The following is a 16,297-nucleotide window of genomic DNA, read 5'->3' as shown; positions in this document are numbered from 1 at the left end:
TCACAAATGACATCTGGGTTGTTTTAGTTAAATGTAAAGTTCAGTAAATTTAAACTTGTTACTGTTTGAACCCCCTTTCCTTTTTTCACCTTTTAAAGTTTTATATTGAATTGACATTTAATGAACTGTACATATTCATAGGGTCCAATTTGATGTTTTGACATAAGTATACATTGTATAATAGCCAAAGCAGGGTAATTAGCCTCTCCACCTGAAACATTTGTAGTGAGAACATTTCAAATTCTCTCTTCTAGTTTTTAAAAAATACTGAAAACATCATCGTTAGGTATGGCCACCCTCTGTGCAGTAGAACACCAGAATTTATTTCCCCTACTTACTGCGCCCATGTCCTTACGCCTTTCCCTACTCTCCCTAACCTCCAATAACTCTCATTCTACTCTTGATTTCCATAAGATCAACTTTTTTAGATTCCATGTTTGAGTGAGATCATATGGTGTTTGTTCTTTCCCTTTCAGATTCAGGGTGTCTTTGAAATTCAAATATATTGGAGTATACTGCTTTGGGTATTATTTTTCTCTGGAAGCTAAAACATTACATTCCTAAAAGGGATTGTAAGACTTTGTTGTGTGATGAGCAGATACCTTTCTAGGCTCTCAGACTAAATCTAGTACTAAGCAAGAGAAGCAAGTTTTTATTTTGCTGCTCTTCAAGAAGAGAGAAGTAACTACATATTCACTACTTATTATATGTGATCTTTGAATCCCAGAGCAACCTGGAGAGAGAGGCAGGATAAATATTACCATGACCACTTTATGAGCAAGATTTTGTCATTTACCTATAGGAAAAGAGATGAGGCCTCAAAACAGCTGATAAATGAATGAATTGAAACCTGCACTTATTCAGTGTCCCTGCACCTGTGTTACATGCCCTTAGGAGTTTTTTTTTTTTTTTTTTTCAAATTGTCTCTCTTGAAAGCCACAGAAAATGTGAGAAGCACACTTGAAATAGTGAGTGTCTAATGCTGTTGACATGGGAAAAAAGGATATCTTATTTGAGAATTATAGTGAAATATCACTATACATAATTCTTGGATTTCATACAAATTAAAATTTCAGTTACTGTACTTATGTGAATGGCCTGCAGAAACTGGATAGGAAGATGACTGTCTCAGACCAGGGAGCATAGTGACGGATGTCATAGTCTCTAAGAATTGATGGATGGGGGAAGGTATGGGTGGGGAGAATAGACTAGATGGTGCCGTGTGAATGGAACTGCAAGAGTGGGCTATAGGATGAACACGATACGCCTGGAGAGCAGAATTTGATGGTTTGTTAGAAAGAGGGAGAGAAGACTGGTGACAGCACAAATCCCTATATACATAATTTAAAACTAGATCCTCCTGCTCTGAATAAAGTTAGCACATACAAGCAGAGGAATATTAACATTACCAGCATTGCACTTAGGGGGAAAATGAACAGATGATCTCCATAAAATGAAACAAACAAAAACAAACAACACAAACAAAACCTACAGTTTTCTCATCTTAGACAACTAAGTATTTACTATGCATCTTCTCCAGTATGTAGACTGTCTGAGTAAAAGGGGCCCTTATTTACTCGGTGATCAGTTGTAGCCACCTCTATCAAAAGTATATATAGACATTGCAGGCACAGTGGTACAAGCCTATAAGCCCAGCAGCTCAGGAGGCTGAGGCAGGAGGATCACAAGTTCCAAGCAAGCCTCAGCAACTTAGCAAGGGTCTAAGCAACTTAGAGAGACCCTGTCTCAAAACAAATTAAAAATGAACCTGGGATGTGGCTCAGAGATTAAGTGTCTCTGGATTCAATCCTTGGTACCAAAACAAAAAATATATATGGAAATGAAAATAACTAGATTGTTTTCCATACTATTAGGTTTAAAACAGGGACATTTAATATAGAAATGTCTAAAAGAATAGGAAGAGCAAAAACATATAAGTGAATCAGCTGCAAATTTCTAGGTTACCTCTTGATGCAGAGGCAATCGTTGTGTACTGGATTTTGTTAGGTTTGCTGTTTCTCCAAGAATCGTAATCACTATGTCATGTGACTGAGGAAAAAAATGTCCTTGTTCCTTGGCACTGAAATTCAAAGCTGAACTGCTGCAGAGATATAGCACTTTTTAAGTCATACGTTTGGGAAAGTTTACTGTTTACAAGTTTGCTCAGAATACAGTTGATGAGTTTCAATGAAATAAAATATTAAAAAGAAACACTCCTCATTTATAAGGAAATGTGGAGCTCTTAGCCAAGAACCTTTTGTTCTCAGAGAAGTAGAAAAGAATTGGGATGAGGATGAAAAAATGACAATAAATATTGTCTTAGAATTGTGTGGCATTTGGTCATTAAATTAGTTGTTTTAGCCCAAGGAACCACTTGTTCTTTTCTGTAAGACAAGGAACTGAAGAGGTTTATCTTAATAAACCTGTTTTCCCACTTTGTTTTCTTCAGGGATCATGCTATACTGAAAAGGGACTCAATCAAGAGAAATCTGGGGGAAGCAGAAAACCAAAAAGTTATTGAGCCCACTCTGGGCAGAAACGATAGAGGTGGGTACACCTTTTGTTCCATCAGTCCTAGTACTCAGAGTGGCCCTGAAAATGTCTTTGCTCTAAAGCTAGAGGACAGCAAAGAAGAGGTTTTCATTTTAGAAAATCTATCAATGAGTTTAATCAACAAATTCATAGCAGATAACACATACTGAAAACCCAAGACACATATTTCTGTCTTATGTCAACTATGGACCGACGATTAGTAGAGAAACTGAACTTGGTTTCATATTTCCATCTTAGTTGTCCCTATTTAAATTGTTCTCAGTAGAGGCAGCTGTTCAATTGAAGTAATGTTTTAAAAACTTTATACTGGAGATAAATTCATGATTTACCTTTAGTTCTAATAAACTCATTACTTTCTTGTAACTACTCTCCTCAGAGACCACAGTAATAAATTTATAATCAGTATGTACAAGTAAATGTTCTTGATTATACTGACACTGGTAGACATAATCCTAAAAGTAATACCTTTATGAGGTATCAAAAATGCTCTGTTTAAATGAATAAAGCATCTTGTTTACATCAGGTATTTATGTTGATTGATGAAAATATACAGTCATAAGGACACATTGTCCCTATACTCAATGTACTCTATGGTAGAGGTAAATTTTTCAAATTCATTTAATAAAAAGCATAATACTAAAAAACTCCTCAAAAAATCCACACACACACACACACACACCTCTCTTTGGTATGTTCTGACCGTTAGGCCACATTCATTTTGCAGTCTTATTACTGTTTCACCAAAGTTCTGTCAGGTTGGTAGAATTTGCTCTGAGGTCATGCTAATCCCGTAGTGCTACCTTTGTTTTTCTACCCAGAGTGAGAGACTGGCTCCCCCACTGTAGTTTAGATGACAGATCCTGGGAACAGTGCAGGCTCCAGCACTCTCCTCCCATTCTGGTTCCTATGAGAACAGTTCCAAGAGAACAGGCAGAATGGCTGCATCCCATGTGGTTCAGGCTCCTTGCCTGTTTTTCTAAAACCAGCATACCCCTTTCCTGTTAGCCCACTGTGACTTCACTCAGATCTTGGTAAAGGGGCCATTTCTATGTCTCATCAGAGGATCTTTACTGTAATATCAAATTTTTAGTGGTCAATGTGTCTAAGAATAAATTTAAGAATCAGATGCCAAAACTGAATTTTTCTTTTTATAATCAAGTAATTTATACAAATATTTTATCAAACATATTATATTTCTACATAAACCATTAGAATCTCCAAACGAAGAAAAAAGAACAAGAAGAACTGTAACTATTAATTTTGTATTAATGAAAAATGAAAACCAATGTATAAAATAATTAACCAGGTCAATATTATGGGCTGAGTGTACGATGATTTCTAGCATAATCCTGTTTAATTCTCAGGATGTGAGAAGGTAAGGAGGCATGTATTTACTCTGAGATAAAAGTGTACTTTGCCAAATGCACATATTTATCTAGTGGGTGGTGAATTTAGGATTTGAGTCTAATTCTGTCTCATGGTTAAACGTATGTCCTTGACCAGCTTGGGTAGGAAGCTTTGGCAGGAGACAAAATGCTCTGTTTAAATGAATAAAGCATCTTGTTTACATCAGGTATTTATGTTGATCGATGAAAATATACAGTCATAAGGACACATTGTCTCTGTACTCAATGTACCCTATGGCAGAGATAAATTTTTCAAATTCATTTAATAAAAAGCATAATACTAAAAAACTCCTCAAAAAATCCAAAAAAGCAATAAAAGTATCACAAGAAGATCAGTGAAATGTTAGTAAAGGAATTAGAAACCAGTAAAATCAAATAGTACAACAAAGGTATTTGTTCTAGGAAGGTGAAAGTGGCTCAGTAGTGGGAACTCCATTAAATAATTTCAAAAACCTACACCAGAGAATAAAACCTCTATTCTTTTTATTTTTCTAATAGATCCCAATTGACATTTGATAAAATGCAACTTTTTTTTTTTTTTTTAAGATAGCACATGTTCATACGACATACTAATTTAGGAAATGTAGAGAGGCCATTAAAATAAAAAAAGAAAAACTGATTCCAAGGAAACAGAGAAACTCTAGGAGCTTACTACATGACCTATTTCATCACTTATAGTTTATGTGACTCTATAAATTCTAGAAAGAATATTTTCTTCATTTCTATTATATATGCTAGGAACTGTTGTTCTAAATGCTTTACAAGTATAAACTCATTTAATCATTTTTTGCAATAAGAAAGCTCAGGCCCAGAGAAGCTAAGTAACTTGGCCAAGGTCACACAGCTAAAGAGTAGCAGAGCTGATTTGGAACTCAGGTCATTTGACCCATGAGTCTTAAATACTGTTATGCCGACTCCCAAAAGCCATACTTATTAGAAAAAAATGTCATTTTTTTCCTTGAAAAAATATATTCTTTAATAAAAATCCTGAGACAGCTGAAAATCCATTTGAGTAAAGACTTCATTTAAATAGGAACACTAAAGATAAGTGTGTACAAATCAATTGACTTTTCCATAATAGTAATAAATAGAAAGCATGTTTAAAAACATACCATTTATAAAAAACTTTCGGTACCTATAAATGAACCACAGGAAATGTGCATGAAGTAAAAGAAGAAAATAGTGGTGATATATTGGGGAACAAAAAGTAAGGGATTAGAATAATGATAATTTATATATTCCAGGATGAGACTAATAAATCTACAGATGCTAATGTCCCCAAATTAATTATAAAGTTAGTACAATTTTACTTAAAACACCTAAGAGATTTCCAGGGAGAATCTGGTGAAAGGGAAGAATAGACAGTCTGGGGAAAAATTTTTTTTGCAAAAACAATGAAAAAGTAACTTCCTGTTTTCTAAGTATGAAAATATACTGTAAAGTTATAATTGAGACAGTATTTAAGACAGTGTGGTACTTTTATTTTTTTGTTTATTTTACCAAAATGGAAAATTAGCAGAAGTAAATTAGTTTGAAAATCCTCAACAGATCAAAGCATATAAAAGTAAGTGTAATAAAGACAAGATTTCAGTTGATGGAGAAAGTGCTGAGCATTAAATGAGCTACAACAATAATTAATTTAGGAAAAATGTAAATTTTTATATAATAAATAAATAAATAAATAACATTAATAAAAGGTGAAAAAATAAATATAATCGGAGGAAAATAGGTGAATAAATTTATAAACTTTTTTAACATGGCATCAAATACAGGACTCATGTTCGAAATTGATAGACTTGATTGGAGATATGTTAAAACCTCTGTACATATAAACAGAGAGCAGACACAACTAGTGTGATCCTACACACTAGTTTTTCATTAAATGGCAATTGATCTGAAGATTTTTAATCAGCGCACCTCCAGGACCCAGTATTTGCCATTCTATGCTTGAATACTGAACCCCAGGGATCTCCCCTGGGTTCCACTTGTGAGGTGGAAGAGCCAATTTTTAGTCCTCTCCATCACTTGCAGACCCCACATTTTTTCATTTTTTAGTTCAGTCTCCAAACAATCACTCCCACCCTCGCCCATTCAAATTCCTGGTGGGGTGCAAATGGCCAGACTGGAGAGGGAGAGGGGAGCATGGTGGGTTTCCACGACCAGCGTTCCTTCATATAAACCCCTCTCCACATTTGATTTTCTCCTGGTCACTTAGGCACACTTGATGTTGTGTAGTGTGGGTTTGCCAGGCCTGTGTTTCTAGCCAAGCTCACATTTGCTAGGAATTGACTTCCCCAGCTGCTGGTCCCTGAGCCATGGCTGCAAATGGTTCCTTCCTCTGTCCTCCCCAGGCAGCTAGAGGAGATGCAGCATCTTTCTCACACAAGAATATTGTGCATTATGGTTTTTAGTTTCGTCGGCAGTTTCTTTGATCTTTGATCTCTGTGTGCCCAGACATGCCTCAGACCTAAAAATGTGGGCTCCTTTAATCCCTTATCCCTCCACTCTGCTCGCACGGGAACTGATCTGGCTGGTGCCTCTGCCAGTGGCAGCATCAGTGGCGCTGGGGATTTTTTGCCTTATTTTATTATATCCAACCTCCTGAATCTCCAATTTGCTTTGAAGGTTCAGTATTAATTCCAGTAATCCCTCTCCCCCTTTTTATTCCCACCTACCTTGCTGAGAAGCTGTCTATCTGCTGTTTTGGTTTCACACCACAGAGCAGCCAGGAAAGCGACCTCTTTTCTGCCATCTTGAAAACCCCTCTGCTTTGTCTTACTGTAGGGTATGGTACAAGAAAGATTGTTTGCTTCACCTCTCTCCAGAGTAGCTTTGATCTTTCAATGCTGGGGCCTCAGAACAGATGTGAAAGGGAAGTTTATAATGACCAATGAACAATGAAAAATATTTATAGTTTTGGTTTATGTAAACTGTGCCGAGTTATACCAGCCAATACTATCACAATCAATTCACACACTAACAAAATAGTAAATTTCTGTCCACTGTCCTATTATTATAATTGCTGATTCTGAGCCCAATCTCATGGGAAAGAGTAACCTGTGGGCCCATGAACCTCCTCTTCTTTCTGGTTGCATGCTGTCCTCTGTGTTTCTGGCCAATCCACTGGTTTCTGGCCACTGCTGTTCCTCCTCCTTGCACCTCCCCTGTAACATGTGCTTCTGCTAACAGTCTCTAGCTGACATGGACTTCTCATCTTCCCCATCTATATTGACCTTTTGTTTGTGGGTTGAAATTGCACAATGTTGTACATTCAACCATCCTTCCCTACCTTTTACTAGTAACCATTGTCCCGGGATTGAGTTTGTTATTTGAGCTCTTTTATTCATCAGCCCTGAAGCATTTGCTTTCCCTGACACAGGCTTCTCCCCAGGTAGGTCCTGATCCTGCAGTTTGGCCAGAAGCCATCACCAGTGTCCTTCCTGTAAGGACATTTAGGTACTGGTGAAGTTATAACCCTGGCAGATCCATCCTGCCTGCTCAGGAGATGTGCCTGGAAATGTATAAATATGAAAGAAAGCTAGGAGATGTGCCTGGAAATGTATGAATATGAAAGAAAGAAAAAAAAAAAAAACAAAGAAAAAGAAAGAAAGAACACAGTGTAATGTAACTCTGACTCCAAACAAACTTTGGTTTTTAAAACATGTACCTTTATTTGTACATAGATATATACTTGGTATATGTATTTTTTGACCACCTCTAGAAAGGGGCGTGGAGGTAGCCAAAAGAACTCTATAAATGTGTTTTATTCTTCTCATGGGTAATAAAAGAAAAAGAGAGGCTTAGTCATTTTGTTTTAAATAAGAGTAATAAAATCAAGAAGTACAACCCTAAAGATAAAGAAATAAATCCTGTTAATTTTCATGCAAGCCAGACTGTCACTTTTTGAAGACTGTCAAAAAAAAAAAAAAAAAAAAAAACCCCAAACAAAACCTGCTTGTAAGCAGTGGATTCTGGAGGGAGAAATGGGGCACAGAATAAAACAACAAGATATCCAACAAACACAACAGTAGAGTAGACAGACACACTTGTAAAGGGGAGTGAGGAAAAATGGAAGAGAGCGAGAGAAAGAGAGAGAGGAGGCAGGAGTGAGAGGGGGATGAAGAATGGCATTATTAACAGGTCAGCACTAATTCTTAGTGATGAATGTAATTGTCAATTAATGTGATTAATAGTCATAGTGTCTAAAATGCATTTTCTCATTCTCTCATCCAATAAATATTCACTGGACATTTACCGCATTTTCCTAGGCCTGGCACTCTGGTGATATAGAGCCACCAGCATGGGAAAACTGAACTAGAGACAACCCTACAGAAGTCTGCCAGGAGACCCTAGGTGCTTCATATCAGGAATGGGCGGGTATTCTTTGACAAAGTCCTAGGGTTGGCATGCTAGCTGCAGTGTGGAGAGGAATATCACTTAGAGAAAGAAATCTGTAGTGTGTGGTCAAGAAGGTGAAACTAGATTGAGTGGATGGAAACTGAAGCATTTTTGCCTAACAAAGGAGAAAGTCTGCCTGAAATTATAACAAACTTCCTCTAGTAACAGATGTTCCATAAGCTTGGAACCTCCAGGAAAGGTTGTAGAAGAGGGAGTTCACATGTGGGATGGTGAGGAGTTGGGAGTGGAGGGTGAGTAATGAACACATGTCCAAACATAAAAGTCCTAGGATCTGTTATTGAAACCATTGATTGGAAAGGACTCACCCAAAGACAATGTAATGAGGGATATTGAAACTGTTTTTGAGTCAAGTCTACCAACTTTGTCACTTAACCCTTAGACCTTAGCCAAATCCCTCATCTCTGAGTCTTAACTCCTACATAAAAGAATTAGAGATAGTAACAATATATGTCTCACAAGACTGTGATGAGGATTGAATAAAATAATGAGTGTAAATGAACGAATTAAAAATGTTTAGCATTTAGTGGGCACCCAATAAATGGCAAAATTACTACGAGGAGCTAGAGTTGAGTTTTGGGAAACAGACTTCTTTGAACAATCCAGAAAGTTAAAAAGACAACCATTAATATAGAAAATCCCTCTCGCCTTATCTGGGAATTCTAAAACCAATATCTTTCTCAAATGTGCAGTGAAAATAGTAGACATACCAACATTTGAAACTTATCAGACCAGTTGTTTCAGTTTGTTATCATTTGCTTATTATTTGTCTGTTCTTAGTTGTTGGAAAGATTTATTTTTTAGCTCAGTTTCTAGCACGTTTATTATAGTAGGACGTGTACTGTCAACCTGTTTGTCATATCAAAAGAGAATGCAGACAATGACCTGTTGAAAGAGAGCAATCTCATGCAGCTGGGACGAGTTTGAAAGTTGCTAGGTTTTGGTTGCTACTAAGTACCTGTGTTGCAATCGACTCCTGTTTCATGTGTTGTTGTTATTAATCATTGAATATTTGAATTAGCCATTAAGAAGTCAAAAAGGACTCAGGTGATTGATCTACAGCCAGATTATGTTAGCATGAGTCAAATCAAACAATTAGTGATTGTAACAATGTTAACTCAGTGAACTGTGGTTGACTTTGAACACCCTGATGAGCTACAATAAATGAGCCATTTCAATACTCCAGGCTCCCTGTCCTAGACCTAGCTCTACCTTTTGTTTTCAGTAGTCTGTGTTTTGTTTTTCACTTGTGTGCAGGTAGTCATTGATTACAAATGGTTGACTTACAATTTTTTCACCTTATGATGGTCTGAAAGCAATACTTATTCAGTAGCAATTGTACTCAAAGTTTTGAATTTTGATCTTTTCCCAGGATAGCAACTTATGCAGTATGATACTCTGGCAGTGCTAGGTAGCCTCAGTATGCTGAAACTCCTAGACAGCCACACAATTGTCTGGAGAAATAACCAAGACTCTACAGTGAACTGTGTTGCTAATCTATGATGTTCAGTAAGTTAGGTGTGTTAAATGCATTTTCAACTTATGATATTTTCAATTTAAAATGAGCTTATCATAATGTAAGCCCATTGCAAGTCCAGGAACACCTATAATTTATATATTGAGACATTTAATGCACAAAAGAACAAATAATAAAATCAACCCCCACTTCCCAGAATTGACTCATTTATTGTGTAAAATTTGCTTAAACTCTTCCTTTTTAAAGTGCTAGAGTTAGTCAAATCTCCTCTTAGAAACATCAGTGACTTTGTATATGTTGTTCCCATTCGTTTTGTATTTTCACCCATATATTTATTGAACTACCCCAATATTTAGTCTTGGCTTATGTATTTTAAATTTGCATAAATAATATTTTACTTATTTGTACATTATGTTTCTGAAATCTGTGTAGATATATTTCTAACTGTGTTCTCCCTTGTGAAATTAGTGTCTCATTTTGTAAATGAAATACTTCATTTGCTGCTCATATCTACTGACTTGCCTTACTCCTAAACTGGGCCTGTGGATGACAGGATGCTGGAGGAGACAGGACAAAACATTATTTTAAATTAATATCTTTACGTATTGTCAATACTGCAACCTTTTGAAATACCAAAAGCTAAACTGGATGGAAGGTCAAAAGAATGTGAATAGACTTTCTAAAGCCATCCACAATGGAGGGTCAGACTGCATATGATAAAAACAGGGCTATAAGAGAAATTAATTTCTGGAGTTAAAGCAAAATAAGCAGGAGTCTATTTGCCTGGGATCATTTCTGTACCCAGAACCTTTATGCAACTTACCTGAAACTTTAAACTTAGAGACATGGCTTATAACATTACTTCTGAATTGAACTTTAGTCAATCACAGCCAGTCAAGTAGCCCAGTGGTTATATAACTAGGGACTTCATGTGAAACCATATCAAAATAAGGCAAACAACTGGCTCTCACCAGTCAGGTAACTTCTTGACTTTGCTTCCATTTTCAGTCTATACATCCCCACTGCTCAGGCTGCCAGAGCAGAACTCTCCAAACCTCTTCCAGTTTTGAGTGCTGCCTGATTCACGAATCATTCTTTGTCCAAATAAGAGCTGTTAAATTTATTTTAGCTAATGTTCTTTTAACACTGGGTTACCTATCAGATTAATGGCAGTTCTTAAACTACCCATTCCAGATCTCAAAGCCAAACAATTGCATATAATACGTTATAGAACATTTTCTAGTTCATTATTCTGTTGGACATGCTTCTGCTTGTGTTAAAAAAGCAAATGGAGATAAGATAATGAATTCTTAAGCCCCTTTCCATTAGAAGAAAATGAAAATACCTGATATCTGGACTTCAGAATGGCTGGTAACAGTTATAGCTTTAATCTGACATTCTTCTTTTTTTCCTTATGATTGTCCTCTTTCTTACCAGGTAAACTTAATTATTGCCTCTCTTCACTGGGTGGAGCCCTCTGCCCTATTTGTTCCGTTGGGTAGGGGAGTATAGTTTGGCAAGCCAAGTGTCACTGATAATCAGAAGTTATCTCCTGTCTAGTTACTTGTCAGCATAGTTTTGCCCCACAGTTGTCTTGATTTCTGGTGAGTTAATGAATATGACATATCCATCTCTTTGAGGTTTGGGTGTGCCAAAGTTGGATTGGAGACAAAGAACTGACTCATTAATTAAACCACAACCTGAAAACCAGGAGTTTGCAACTCCAACCCAGGTCTGCAGTTTTCTTTAACAAAAGCCAGTCTCAAACTTTCTTTAGAGTAAGGTGACATTGCTGTTGTTTCATTATGGCACATGGTGTCAGAACAAATAATTCCTCATTTAATGGTTACTTTAAATTTTGAAACTAGTACAACATCTAAGATTAAAAGACTGGAAAACAGTTTTTAAATTTTGCTCACTTTTCACATATTTATAAATAAATATATTGATAAATAAAATCAATATTCTTGACTACCTGCTGGAATAAAAACTTAATTACTAAAGTACTCAATATAAGTTAAATGATAGGTTAAAAGTAAAAATCTATCATCTGTTAAATATCAGACTTCATCTAATTATGTTCTTAACAAAATATGATAATTTGTATTCTTTACAAATAGTTTACTAGGCTGTACAATTTGGATTTACCCATGCTTGAGAATGCAAAAGTTTTTGGTTAATTTAATATTTACCTACTATCCTACCTTGTAAACAACATAGACATTATAATAGCACTCATTAAAAAATCCATTGGTAGGAAAGTATAACCATATGGTTATTTTAAACACAACCCTAAAATGTCATGGTATAATAACTTCTGAAAAGATGAAATAATTGTTCAAAGCAGCAAATGAGCTGATTATCATTATTTGTCTCAGATGATATATTGTCAAACTGCTGGGAGACATCATGAATATTTTAGCTACTGATTATTATTACATTTTTCAGTATGTATCAGTTCTCTATATGTGGGTATATTGCTGAAGTATGGCTCAAAGGACATTTTTCTCAAAGATACACCCATGTTTGCATATCTGTGAAGTCTCTTCTATAGTTTTATTTGGTTTGTGATTATATCGTTATTGGTATATCATGTAGAATATGGTTCCACTCTGTGAGTTAACTAGTAGGCAGTCACCCAAAATAAGTCACTTCATTTAAAATTATTCTATATGTTAATGTGCATGTGTGTAGTCTGTTATTACTTAAATGCATATCATAGCTTAAACATATTACTAAAGTTATAATTTCAACAGTACTTTATATTTCTTTTGCTGTTTTTATTTGTGATGATTTATTAGCTCACCACATAGAATTTTATAGTCTTTCTGACATTAGGTGAACGTTTGAACTGCACAAAAGATTTTGTGTTAAGAGTCTGAAACTGAAACTCAAGTCTCTATACTGAGCTTTGCCAGTGTCTGGTCGGGTAAGTCCCAGGATTCATTCAGAGATAGAGCACAGAGCATAGGATGAATCACTGATTACCAAGTTTGAGTCACTTGTGCTATTTATTAGCCACATGGTCTCAGGCAAATTACCTAACCTTTCTATCTTAGTACTTTATCCATAAAATGGAACTGATAATAGTACTTCTCTCTGAGGTACTAAGAAAATAAAGTTGATTGCTATTTGTATATTACTTAGAATGTACTGCCTATGTAAATGTTTAATAAAATTTTAATATTTGACTTCATTGAATTTGATGTTTGCACAGAATATTTACAGTATAGAAATACATCATTTTAAGGCTTTTTTTTTACTTCATTTCTGTACATAATTTTTTCTTTTTTCTTTTTCTTTTTCTATTGTGCAATCCATTTCAGTGCCAGCAGCCTATAAACAGGGGTCAGGCAATGGTTCAGGGCTATGGTTTGCTCTGGCATGGGACACTATAATCCCTGCATCTTTAACTTATTAAACTTATGCTGATTAAAACATTGTTTCATTTCTGTGCAGAACATTAATGGCGAGATAGTTCAACTCTGATGATTTCTTTTTTTCATTTTTTTGAGATCAAGGTATATTTGCAGAACTAAAAGCCAGGCAAAATATTTATAAATATCACAGTTGTATATACTGTGCCAACTCCTCTACCTGGGTTGAAACTTGTTTCTGAATTGTGTAGACATTTTTTTAACTTCCGAAAGAGTTAATGTTGTTTATTTACTTTTTCTATTTCTGTATTTATAAATGCTATTGCATGGCAAGTTTTTGGAAAACTGTGCTACTGCTTTTCACTTCTCTATTGTCAGTGAAAATATTTCACTGTTTATCCGATTTCTTTAGTACGGATTGGTACATGACTTATCACACATCCACAACTCTGTTAAATACACAGGCTGTTTTAATGATGCTTGAAACCTGTTAAATTGGAATGTTTTCTAATTTAAAAATAGGACAAAGAACTGTAGCATTTTCAAAAAAGAAGAGCTTGGTAGTAGAGGGATAGATCAGTTTTTTATTTTAAAGGCAGGATTTGCTCACCAGGGTGAAAGAGGCCATTGGAATTGGAATTTGCTTCAATTGATGGGAAAAATTCCAACCAAGTCAGTGGGCTCGTTATCTAGAAGGAATGTTGATAGCAACAGAGACAGTACTGACAGCCAGGAGGTTGGAGTTCATGAGGACCAGCAAGGTACAGCAGATGGTGTCCTAGCAGGTGGGTGGGACATGGTAACATAGAGTCTGGAAGCAGGTAATATTCAGGCAGATAAATGAAGAAGTCTGATCCCAGAGAGCAGGGCCCAAAGATTGAGGATAGGGCTAAGGGCTTTAAATCCTGACCTTGTGAAAATTGGATAGAACACAGAGGCCCATTTTGGAGAGGGTAGTGTACTGTCCAGGGCATTAGAACAGTCTTTGCTATATGGGACTACTGTTTAGTGAAAACTTGTGACACCCTCAGATTTGGAACTTGTGAGGTTTGATGGGATGCTGGAACAAGGAACCAGGCAGGTCTTCATAGATAGTGACTTTTACATTCCTTAGCAAAGGCATATTTTTTCAATTTCAAAAATTGAAAAACTCAGGTATGTTTTTCACCAAAGTGTGCTTTATTACTAATGAGGAAGATTAGTAGGCAACTTTTAGATAATTGATTAGCTCTGCTTTTTTTTTTTTTTTTTTTTTTCTGGTAAAGCTTGCAGTATCCTTCAGATCATACAGAATTCCCTGTGGTTGAAACTATTCATATGTGACCTAGGTTAAGTGAAACATGAAATATGAACATGTTATTCTTTACTCTTTTTGATTTATCTTTAGGATAAAATCATGTCTCAGAGAAAAGAATATACAATGAAAGAATTAGAAAGGAGGTTATTTCTGGTGATGTCTGCTTGGAATGAAAGAGAATATGGTATGGAAACTGCTGAAATTAATTTCCTTACAGTGACAGGAGTATAAACTGTCCCTTTTCCTGGCTGTTGTTATTTGGGGGACCACCAGACCTTGTTATTTTACTTGGGAACATTTTGCATCAAACCAGGACCTCTACTTCCAAGGATGAGGAGAGTATTGGATGTTATCTCTGATATCTTAGTCTCAGCTCTTAACGTCTTCTGTTGTTGATCCCAGACCTTATGTATACAGACATTTTGGTGATAAAAGAAAAAAAAAACCTCAAATAAAATGAAATCCAAGCATTCTCATGCTTTGCATTTTTAATGAAATCTTAAGACTGATGACTATATTTTAAAAATTTTATTTTACTAGGTTATTATGAAGTTTCAAAACTTCATCATTGTTTCTTCAAGTACTATTTTCAGTAGAGGAAAATCTGTTTTTTTCCCCAATCGACTTTTTTTATAATGTTGAATATAGTCTAGAGAAACTATGCATTCATTTATGTTGACTTAAGTAATTAAGATACACTTGACTATCATGAAATCTCTTGTTTCAAATTCTGACCTTCTGTGTGACTTTGGTGCAAGTTATTTACCATATCGAGTTTTAGTTTCATATCTCAGTTTCTACCTTTTTCATAAAAATACTGTATTTCTGGTACACTGTTGGGTCTCGCAATGGAAGACAAAGCTATCACTTTTTAATGAAAATTATTGAAAAGCATTTTAATATGTTTTACTTTTATATGCACTCAGAACATAATTATATCGATCAGCATTCCATCAGAGAAACAGAATAGAGGATATATTTAAAAACTTATTTCAATAAACTGTTTTAAGTGATTGTGGAAGCTGACAAAGGGCAGGTTGGAAATGTCGGGGCAAGAGTTGAAACCTTACTCCACAGGTGGAATTTCATCTTCTTCAGAAAAACCTCAGTCTGCTCTTAAGGACTTTCAGATAATTTGATCTGGCCCATCCAGAATATTGAGGATAATCTTCTTACTTAAAGTCAACTGATTACAAATGTTTATCAAGTCTACAAAATTTTTTTACAGCAATACCCTAGATATGGTAGTCTAGCTAAGTTGACACAAAAGACTGACCATCACATCAAAGTTCATCTTTAGGCAACTTTGTACTTCTACACATTTTCATAAACCATACTGAATATCAAGGACAATGGAAAAAGCCATTCATCCATATAAAATGATAAAACTCTTCCAAAGCATGTTTTGCAACCAAAAACATGTTCACACTTTCCCAAGAAGAGAATGTAGTGTCATTGAATGATATCATTCACTCTTCTCCATGACACCATGCAACTTAAATACTATGATGTAAAGTTAGCTATTATGAACATATGTTGGTTTAGAAGGTAAGGGCTTAAAAGAAGTTAGAACATCTAAGTTAGGCACACATACACACACCAAAATAAGAACACTGAAAAACTTACTGTACATGAGTCTAGAACTGGCCACATAGTCAGAGCTGATATTTGTAACTCCTTTCTTTTAGTAACCAATTCATAGTCCCCTGACTCTCAAGCAGGCACCTCAGCTGGTGGTGGGGTAACCCAAATCTTCATTCCTTGATGAATT

General features: G+C 35.6%; 1 protein-coding gene across 2 annotated transcripts in view; it reads left to right on the top strand.

Annotated features, from left to right (window-relative positions):
- The window catches only part of Pkib (cAMP-dependent protein kinase inhibitor beta), a 100,408-nt gene that overhangs the window by 23,376 nt on the left and 60,735 nt on the right, over positions 1–16,297 (top strand). The window contains exon 2 of one of the 2 annotated variants that reach the window (XM_047557173.1): positions 2,450–2,547. The exons of the other annotated variant lie outside the window; for it this stretch is intronic. The gene's annotated coding sequence lies outside the window, so the exon portion shown is untranslated. The remainder of the gene's footprint in view (positions 1–2,449; positions 2,548–16,297) is intronic. 2 annotated transcript variants of the gene reach the window in all.

The sequence above is a fragment of the Sciurus carolinensis genome, chromosome 7 (assembly GCF_902686445.1).
Source record: "Sciurus carolinensis chromosome 7, mSciCar1.2, whole genome shotgun sequence".
NCBI classification, from domain to species: domain Eukaryota; kingdom Metazoa; phylum Chordata; class Mammalia; order Rodentia; family Sciuridae; genus Sciurus; species Sciurus carolinensis.
This window is presented reverse-complemented; position numbering and strand designations above follow the sequence as displayed.